At 41.2% G+C, this 9,595-nt stretch overlaps 2 pseudogenes; both read right to left on the bottom strand.

The window, feature by feature from the left end:
- Window positions 1-318: 318 nt before the first annotated feature.
- LOC141822259 (hydroxycinnamoyltransferase-like) lies at window positions 319-2,327 on the bottom strand (annotated as a pseudogene).
- Window positions 2,328-5,873: 3,546 nt separating this feature from the next.
- LOC141822028 (hydroxycinnamoyltransferase-like) lies at window positions 5,874-8,568 on the bottom strand (annotated as a pseudogene).
- Window positions 8,569-9,595: the final 1,027 nt, after the last annotated feature.

Consider the following 9,595-nt stretch of genomic DNA (forward strand, 5'->3'; position numbering starts at 1 on the left):
GTATTACATGGAGCCCATGTTAATAGGTCAAGAACCTCCCAAGTAATTAAGACCTCCATTCAAGTCCCCATCACTACATATACTTGGTCTAGCTAGGGAATGTCAAATTGATTATGAATATTTGCAAATATGGAAGAGAATCCATTGAGAATATTGCAAATCCAACTTAATATTAGAACACATACTCCAAATTAATTAATGTTTGCATGGATACATTATACATATCAGAAATTTAAATAACTGATTTAATATTAAACATGACAATTTCAAATCGTAACTAAAAATAACATATATAGATGATCTAATATGATCAAAGTCTTAAATATCATAGATGAGCTTTTGGAATTTCAACATGTGATCAGGCTGCAAGGAGATGGCCACCGAGAGCCCACCATCTCCGGCGGCGCTTGGCAGGACGAACGACTGACCCTCGTAGGCGATGCGGGCTGGGCCCATGAAAATAGGTCGGCCCCACCCGAAGTCTGCAGCGTGGATTGGCAGACGCGCCCAGCTGTTGAAGCTGAGGGATGGGCATCTGAAAGTGTGAGCGCCAGCCGCCAGAGCCTTCACATTTGGCTGCATCTCCAGGTAGTCCAATGCCGACTTCAAGTAGGTGGCGTCCATCCTCACCAAAGCCTTCTGGATCATCTTGGCCGCCGGGGAAGGACCGCCCTCCGGAGAGGTCACCTCCCCTGCTGCTGCGATGAGCGTGGTCATGATGACCGCGTTCCCGAAGTAGCCTTGCGGAAGTGGTGGCTGCACTCTCTGCCGGACGTCGGTTGGAATGTACATCTTGGTCATCTGGTCGGGCGGCAGGTCGCGCGCTATGCACGCGCAGCGCCACACGTGGGCCGCGAGGAGGACGTACGTGCTGTAGCTGCCACCCGGGGGAGCTTTGGCTTTGAGGAGGTTAAGCTGCTCCTGGGTGAACTTGAAGATGCCGACAGCAGCGGCAGGGCTTGGGACTTGGGCAGCAGACGCACTGTTCATGGAAGCAGGAGGGAGATGGTACTCGATGTGAGTAAAAGTAGGGTTGGGTGGGTCGCGAGGGCGGAGGAGGGTCCGGTCGATGACTGGCTGGACGGCGATGCCAAGGCCGCGGGCAACGTCGGACCAGGAGTTTATCAAGTGAAGGCCTGAGAGGCCGTCGACGGCATGATGCTGCGCGCCGACGCCCAAGGCTGCACCACCGCACTTGAAGTGCGTGACCTGTGCGAATGCATCAATTAAATCAAATTAAACATTCATATTTTTTTAAAAAAAATAATAAATAAATTAAAATTAAAAAACATTCATATTTTTAATCCACAGTTTACCAACGCACCTTCATTCATTCATTCATAAAAATAAGATGAACATAATTAACAGTACTACCTCAGACTATGTTTAATTTAGTCTTGTTTAATTCTTACACTTATAAGGTACATTTGAGTTGTACTAATCGAGTTTATAAGAGTCAAATCAAATATTAACAATCTATATATGTGATTATTCATATATATTTGATCCTTAAGGCAGTTGCACATCTCTAAGTTCTTTGTCTAACACTAATTAGTTGCTTGATCTAGAACAAAATTTGGATCCTATTATAGATATAAGAAACATTAGAACATCAAGAGCTAGCTATGGCCACTAATAAATAAGATAAGTATTTTATTTAACATATTTTTAATTTTTATTGCACATTAGGAAATTTCATATTTTTACAATATACATTTAAATTTCACAAAAAAATAGGATTTAGAATCATACCTATAAAAAAAAGAAAAGAAAAGAAATATTGACACAGTATAAATTTATCCAAAGTAAAATCTATTTCTTTTAGTTATTTTCATTTGGATACGTAGGTCTTTCTTAAACTTGACTGAAACAATTCATCAAATGGAGTAAGTACGCGAACCTGGAGGAGCAAGAGCGGGACGGTGGAGATGCCGTCGTCGGCGTAGTCTGCATTTGGCTTCGGGACGAGCTGCTCCAGCTCCCCGGTGGGTGCGAAGTCGCCGAAGTCGTCCACAGTCGCCTCCGCATCAGCCTCCACAAACAGCGCCCCCTCGCCGTTGCAGTCGATCACGACCCGACCGTCCTCGCCGCTCGCCAGCCGGCCGGCCATGGGATAGAAGGGCACCAGCACCCGGGCCAGCGCGTCGCGCAGCACCGCCGCACCAAAGAAGTTGGCCGACCCATCCGGCCGGTAGAAGTAGACGCTCAGCGTGTGGTAATGCGGCGTCACCAGATCCAGGCTGGAGACTGGAGAGCCACAGCCGTCGCTGCGGCGTCGCTTCCGCCGGCTGCACCATCGTCGACCGCCGCACGTTGATCACAACCATGGCTTCCTACTGCAAATTAAATTAATTAATGACAGCGTGTGGTTCAGTCGTCACCGCCAAACGCTATGCTACTCAAAGAATAAATCATAAAGGCAACAATCTCCAAACTGAAGGAGAAAAGGCGATCTAATAATTAAAGAGCGGAACCCCTCTAAAGCAGGAACTGGTTATATTACCAGAGCTCGGCGGCGAAGCGACTTGGGCTTCAGTGAGCGTTAAATAGCCAAAACATATATATGTTGGAGCTTTTAAAGTGCGCTGTGTCAGTGGTTCGTGGAAGGGGGCCATGCACCTTCAATCGCCACCCAAGCAGGGAGAGGAATTCACCAACGGCTGATCGAGCACAAGCTAAATTAACTCTTAACAAGTTCTAGGGTTTTTTGGCCAAGCAACTCCTGGTTTTCCATGCTTGACCATCATTTTCAATTCTTTGATTTCCCAAGGTTTGCTAGATTTTTGAAAGATTATAGATTAATATTTGTTGAACTTATCAATGATAATAGCTTTTGTCATGATGTCTACTGGCTAAACATCTGTCTTAATAAACTCCAAACTTATTTCTCAAGGTTTGACCATGCATTTTCAATTCTTTAATTTTCCAAGGCTTAACCATGTAATTCTAGATTTTCAAAGATTACATATTAATATTATTCAATATCCCCTCTTAATTTGTAATCTTAAGTTGCTTCTTGAATTTGTTGAACTTATCAATGGTAATAACTTTTGTCATAGTTTTTGTCATGATGTCTACTGATTGATCATCTGTTGGATAAACTCCATACTTATTTCCCAAGGCTTGACCATGCATTTTCAATCCTTTGATTTCCCAAGGCTTAATATTATTATTCAATATCCCCTCTTAATTTGTAATCTTATGTTGCTTCTTGAATTTGTTGAACTTATCAATGATAATAGCTTTTGTTATCATCTTAAGTTTTTAGTCTATTTTTTTAACTTAGATTAATTTGATATCTTCATTTTATTTCTTATTAATTTAAGGTAATTTACGGATATTAATTTGTGATATTTAATTTTGTAAAAAATTAGGATGAAGATAAAAATTTTGAGATAATTATAATTGTAAATAATTCAAATCGGGCGAAGAAAATCAATTTAAGAAGCCCACGAACAGATCCAATTTGAAGAAAATCAATTCTGGTTCAATATGAGTCAGATTTGGGTTGAGTCTGGGTTAGATTGGGTTCAGGCCGGTTCAAGCCGGTTCAAATAAGTCGGTTCTGCGCGGGCTTATAAACATCGGTGGGTTCAACGCAGAGATGGGGGCTCATCTAGATTAGGTTTCGCAAAAATCGCATCCTGTAGCTTCTCATTTCTTCTTCATCGTGATTCCCACCGAGCTCCATCCATTGCCTTCTTCCGCCGATCATCTTCCTTCTTCTCGATTAGCGACAAAGCAACGATCGACGTCCACAAAGGTCGACGAGTGCCGGCACAACCGTAGGAGATCTCGCCGTGAGCGATTTGCTCCGGGAACGACTTCTTCACCCTCATCGATTGCGATTTTGTTGCCGTGAGTGGATCAACTCCGGCGATTGACGGTCGACGACACTTCTACATAGTAGGCAAGCGCCGTCGTGAGTGGTTTGCTCCGACGGAGCTCCTTGTTCATCCACATCCACCAGAGTTCGGCAAGGGACACCCTGTTGTTCTCCGACCATCTAAGCCACCGAGGACACGAGGTAAGATTTTCGTTCAATTTCTAATCCTTGTTTGTAGTTTGTAGCAGGAATTCGGCTAAGCAGCTATCGATTTTTGTCTTCTCCGACGAAACCCCGCTAGGATTTGAGTTCCACCATCCCTTGTTTCAACCGAGAGGGTGACATGTCTTCGTTTTGTGCTGATCCGGGAAGAACATAACCCTAACCCTAATTTTTTGTTTACTTTGGTTTATTTTGTTCTGTAAATTGAAAACCCCTTTTTCTTGTTTGTAATTCAGAATTGTTATTAAAGGATTGTTGAATTTGAATGGATAATTGAATTTGTTGAATGTTAGAGTTGTTGAATTTAAATCTTGATGTTTGGTTAGGTTGTGATAGTATGAAGTTGTTTGTTCAGTTGTGATGGTTGAAATGGGATAAATTGAGCATGCTTGTTATCTGATTTGGGGATGATTGAACATCTTGTTGTTTGGTTGTGGTTTTAATTTAGAAGATGTGTATTGAATTATGGTTGTTTAAATCATGTTGTTGATGTTATAGTTAAGGGAAATATTGTTGGTTGTTGTTATGAGAATTGAACAAGTTGTTCCTATTTAGAATGTGGTAACCTAATAAGGTGTGGTTCTTGTTTAGAAGGTTGATGATGAAGTGAGTTTTGTTGTTTAGAAAGTGAATATAATATCTTGTATTGTATGGTGAACAATTGTTGTGTTTATGAACTGGTTCATGTTAACTTATGTTTAGTTGTAATTGATTTGTTGAATAAATAGTAATTTGTGGAAGTTGTACTTTATTGTAATTATGTGAATTAAATAGGATTGATATTGTAAAATGGATTATTATCTGAAAAATTATAATTAGGGTGTATGATTAGTCATAATTTGTAAATTATGTGTACTTAATATTCATTTGTAAATTTTAGGATTTAATTGTTAATAAAAAGATTTTTTGGATAATTAGAAGGGAATACGATCAACAAATAAAACTCAGCACCATGTTGTCTAGGATAACTCTCTATCATTGATTGCATGAGAGACGACCTGAACTTCTACTATGTTACTTGAGCGATAAATAAAGATTTTGATTAATTATAAATTTTAATTTTAAAAAGTATGAGTGATAAATAAAAATATTAAAATAATTTAATTAAACACACCCCATCATCATGGAAGATTGGATTCTTTGTCATTGCAATTGCAGACATATTATCACAATGAATTATTATTTGTTCATCTTGCTTGAATTTTAAATCTTTCTAAATTCTTCTGATCCAAACTGCCTCACAAGTTGCATTTGTTATAGCTATATATTCTGCTTCTGTCGAAGATAATGCTATAGATTTTTGCTTCTTTGAGCTCCAAGATATCACATTAGATCCTAGGCAAAAGATATATCCAGAGGTGTTTTTTCGATCATCTATCGATATAGCTAAATCACTATTTGTGTACCCAATAAGCTTATAGTTGTTTTTTTTCTCAACTAATGTGGTGATTCTTTGTACCTTTAAGATATCTTAAAATCCTTTTTGTCACTATCAAATGAATTTTGCTTGGTTCATTTAAGGATCTAGAAATCAAACTTACTGAATTTGTGATATTCGGCCTTGTGTTGAGATAGATCAAGGAACCAATTAATTTTCTGTAGAGAGTGATATTAACCATTTCACTATTATCATTCATTTGAAAATTTTCATTTAACACCATAAGATAGAGAACACATACTCTAAAGTAATTAATGTTTGCATGGAACATCAGAAATTTAAATAACTAAACATGACAAAAGTAATTAATGTTTGCAGGGATACATATCAGAAATTGAAGTCATAATTCAAAATAACATGTATAGATGATCTAATATGATCAAAGTCTTAGATATCATAGATGAGCTTTGAGAATTTCAATATGTGATCAGGCTGCAAAGCGATGGCCACCGAGAGGCCACCATCCCCGGCGGGACTTGGCAGGACTAACGACAGACCATCGGAGCCACGGCCGGCTGGACCCATGAAAATTGGTCGGCCCCACCCGAAGTCTGCATCGTGGATGGGCAGACGCCGCCCAGCTGCTGCAGCAGAGGGATGGGCATCTGAAAGTGTGAGCGCCCCTCACCAGAGCCTCCAGATTTGGCTGCGTCTCCAGGTAGTCCAATGCCGACTGCAAGTAGGTGGCGTCCATCCTCACCAAAGCCTCCTGGATCATCTTGGCCGCCGGGGAAGGACCGCCCTCCGGAGAGGTCACCTCCCCTGCTGCTGCGATGAGCGTGGCCGTGAAGACCACGTTCCCGAAGTAGCCCTGCGGAAGTGGTGGCTGCACTCGGTGTCGGCCGTCGGTTGGAATATACATCTTGGTCATCTGGTCGGGCGGGAGGTCGCGCGCTATGCACGCGCAGCGCCACACGTGGGCCGCGAGGAGGACGTACGTGCTGTAGCTGCCACCTGGGGGAGCTTTGGCTTTGAGGAGTTTAAGCTGCTCCTGGGTGAACTTGAAGATGCCGGCAGCAGCGGCAGGGCTTGGCCCGTGGGCAGCAGAGGTAGGACTGTTCATGGAAGGAGGGGGATGGTACTCGATGTGAGTAAAAGAAGGGTTGGGTGGGTCGCGAGGGCGGAGGAGGGTCCGGTCGATGACTGGCTGGACGGAGATGCCAAGGCCGCGGGCAACTTCGGACCAGGAGTTTATCAAGTGAATGTCTGAGAAGCCGTCGACGGCTTGATGCTGCGCGCCGACGCCCAAGGCTGCACCACCGCACTTGAAATGCGTGATCTGTGTGCATGCATCGATTAAATTGAATTACAATTAAAATGATACCAAACTTGGGAAAAGAGATCATCAAATCTGTTTAACCTTTCTAAAATGTGTATAGATTTATTTTTTTTTAAATAGTAAACAAATTAAATTAAAAAAACCTTCATACAATGGCAGAATCAAAATTTATAATCAGCCCGAGCTAAATTTTTTCCAACGACAAACAATATAGATTAACCTCAGGTGATACTGTAATAATTTTATTTATTCATCAAAATCAAGATAATCTTTCATTAAAATTATAATAAAATTTGAAATGGACCCTGGACGGAAGCCCAAGTACGTTTGTACCGGGCTCCGCCCTTGCCTTCATATTTCTTTTATAAAAATAAGATGAACATAATTGACACTACCTTAGACTATATTTAATTTAGTCTGCTTTTACACTTGTACAGTTGTACCTTCGAGTTGTATTACATAGCTCTCGAGACATGCATGATTGAATTGGTTATAACAAAGCAAACTTATTTAAATGAGCAAGAGTTGAATCTCTACAAAGCTGATGTAATGCCCTCTCTATAATAATTAATTGTAATTTTTCAATTTACTTCATAATTATATGATTATGAAATTGACTATATATATATATATATATATATATAGGACCATGGGAATAGTAAATTCTACCTTTGTTGAAGAGTTGTACTAATGGAGTTTGTAAGAGTGAGTCAAGTCAAATATTAAATATCTATATACGAGATTATTCGTATATATCTGATCTTCGAGTCATTGGTACATACCATGTTATAACATTAAAAAATTTAAAAAAAAATGTATGTGGTGGGCCAGTCACAGGCTGGCCCACCTTACTGCACATTAACGCGTTCAATACAATGAACGTGTTAATGTGCCACGTCATTGTTTTCTCTTTCTCTAAGTGTTATTAACGCCGATTAACACAGGGATGCGGATGCCTCTAAGTTCTTCTTTAGACCATTAATTCTTTTGTCGTCTAACACTAATTAGTTACTTGATCTAATTAAAACAAAATTTGAATACTATTATAAATATAAGAAACAGTAGAACATAAAGACCTATGCCCACTAATAAGATAAAACAAGTATTTTATTTAAAATATTTATTTTTTATTGCACATTAGGATATTTCATATTTTTACAATACACATTTAAATTTCACAAAAAATGGGATTTAGAGCCATACTATAAAAAAAAAGGAAAAAAATATTGACATAGTATTTTTAATTGTTTTCTACCATAAATTTAACACGTACCTGGAGGAGCAAGAGCGGGAAGGCGGAGATGCCGTCGGCGTAGTCTGCGTTTGGCTTGGGGACGAGGTGGTCCAACTCTCCGGTGGGTGCGAAGTCGCCGAAGTCGTCCACCGTCGCCTCCGCATCAGCCTCCACAAACAGCGCCCCCTCGCCGTTGCAGTCGATCACGATCCGACCGTCCTCGCCGCGCGCCAGCCGCCCGGCCATGGGATAGAAGGGCACCAGCACCCGGGCCAGCGCGTGGCGCAGCACCCCCGCGTCAAAGAAGTTGGCCGACCCATCCGGCCGGTAGAAGTAGACGGTCATCGTGTGGTGACGCGGCATCACCAGATCCAGGCAGGAGAGCCACAGCCGTCGCTGCGGCGTCGCTTCCGCCGGCTGCACCATCATCGACCGACGCACGTTGATCACAACCATGGCTCCCTACAGCTAGCAAATTAAATTAATTCATGACAGCGTACGTGTGGTTCAGTCGTCACCACCAAAAATTCTCGATTCCAGTCAAAGAATAAATCGGAGTAATATAATCATGAAAATTCCAAATTACGTAATTAATCTGAGTTGAAATCTATTAGAAAACAAGGAAAACAGTATATGATCAATTTCCCATATACAAATCAAGCAGCAATCTCCAAACTGAAGGATAAAAGGCGAATACAGTAAAGAGCTGTGCCCCTCCAAAGCTGCAGGAACTGGAATTACAAAGAGTTGGGCGAAGCAACCTGTGCCGCAGTGAGCGTTAAATAGCCAAAACATATGATTGGAGCTTTAAAGTGCGCTGCGGGTGGTTGGTGGAAGGGCTCCATGACCCGCTGGCTGGATACAGAAGGCAAGAGAAAAGAACCAGCGATGGAAAAGAAAAAGAGAGAAATAGATCAGAAAGGAAAGGACGAGCTAAAATAAAGATATATTTTAAATTTCCAGTAATTAATTAATCGGGACGTCCCATATATCTTACGCCCATTGTTTAACAGATGGTTTTTCTAACGTCCCACACAGGAAGATATGCCCTATCTTTTACCAGCAAAGAGTACCAACCGCAATGAAACCTTAGCCTTCTCTCGAATTCTACCGTGAAGCAAATTCTTTGGAATTCTCTTTGATTGCCAAATTAACCTGAATCAACCCAAACGGCCTTCAGATTTTGGACGACTATTTTGAGAGCGACTGTGTAATTGCTCCTCATTCACTCTCTTATTCGTCTTTCATTTTTATATCCTTCCATCTCTTGCATTAACAAATACTCCCTCTTGCTCCATCTTCCCTGATTATTCATATCCATTATAGTTAACCTATTTAGCACCAACAACTCTAAAACAATTCTATGTTGCAGAACAAAATAATTGATTGCTTGTTGTACCTATTGCGGAACAGTAACCGCCAATCCGCCATGATATGCATGTTGGATTATTTTTCTTGGACTTGCATTCAGCCTCTCACCGACATTAGTGGTTGCTAGCTAGAGTGGATCACTGCCATCCCCTGAGAAAGGACAGCAGCTCCGCCGTTGGTCGTCGGCGTCACCTTGTTCAATGATGTCTAGATAATGATCAAATT

The sequence above is a fragment of the Curcuma longa genome, chromosome 2 (genome assembly GCF_044706935.1).
Source record: "Curcuma longa cultivar G26 ecotype Majalengka, Jawa Barat chromosome 2, ITB_CL_G26_1.1, whole genome shotgun sequence".
In the NCBI taxonomy this organism is placed as follows: Eukaryota; Viridiplantae; Streptophyta; class Magnoliopsida; order Zingiberales; family Zingiberaceae; genus Curcuma; species Curcuma longa.